This window comes from Lathyrus oleraceus, chromosome 6 (assembly GCF_024323335.1).
Source record: "Lathyrus oleraceus cultivar Zhongwan6 chromosome 6, CAAS_Psat_ZW6_1.0, whole genome shotgun sequence".
Lineage (NCBI taxonomy): Eukaryota > Viridiplantae > Streptophyta > Magnoliopsida > Fabales > Fabaceae > Lathyrus > Lathyrus oleraceus.
The window spans coordinates 45,011,501-45,012,053 of NC_066584.1; the positions used below are offsets into that span (position 1 = coordinate 45,011,501).

The 553-nt window shown below is 40.7% G+C and overlaps 1 non-coding gene across 1 annotated transcript; it reads left to right on the forward strand.

The window, feature by feature from the left end:
- The first annotated feature begins 244 nt into the window (after nucleotides 1-244).
- LOC127099735 (small nucleolar RNA R71) lies at nucleotides 245-351 on the forward strand. The gene has a single exon (XR_007794210.1). It is a non-coding gene; the product is annotated as a small nucleolar RNA R71 (small nucleolar RNA).
- Nucleotides 352-553: the final 202 nt, after the last annotated feature.

Consider the following 553-nt stretch of genomic DNA (forward strand, 5'->3'; position numbering starts at 1 on the left):
GTCCATTTTAGCTTGCATCATGTCTATAGAGCTTAGTTCATGCACTCCTCCTTGGGCTTCCTTCTTCTCTACTGTTGCTTGTTCGACTCCCCATGATTGATGGTTTTGAGCCATATCTTCGATGAGGGCACTAGCTTCAGGATAAGGTTTGTTCATCAGAGCACCTCCTGCGGCAGCGTCGATGGTCATCTTCGTGTTATAGTGAAATCCATTATAGAAGGTTTGAATGATTAACCAATTTTCTAAACCATGATGTGGGCATGCTCGTAACAACTCTTTATATCTCTCCCAAGCTTCGAACAACGATTCTCCTTGGTTTTGGGTAAATCTAGTTATATGGTTTCGAAGAACGACAGTCTTACTTGAGGGAAAATATCTAGCAAGAAATACTCTTCTAAGGTTATCCCAAGTCGTAATGGAATTGGGTGGAAGGGAATCTAACCATGATAGGGCTTTGTCTCTGAGGGAAAAAGGGAATAACCTTAAACGTATTGCCTCAGGAGAAGCTCCATTGGTTTTAAAAGTGTCTGCTAATTGAAGAAATATTTTTAAA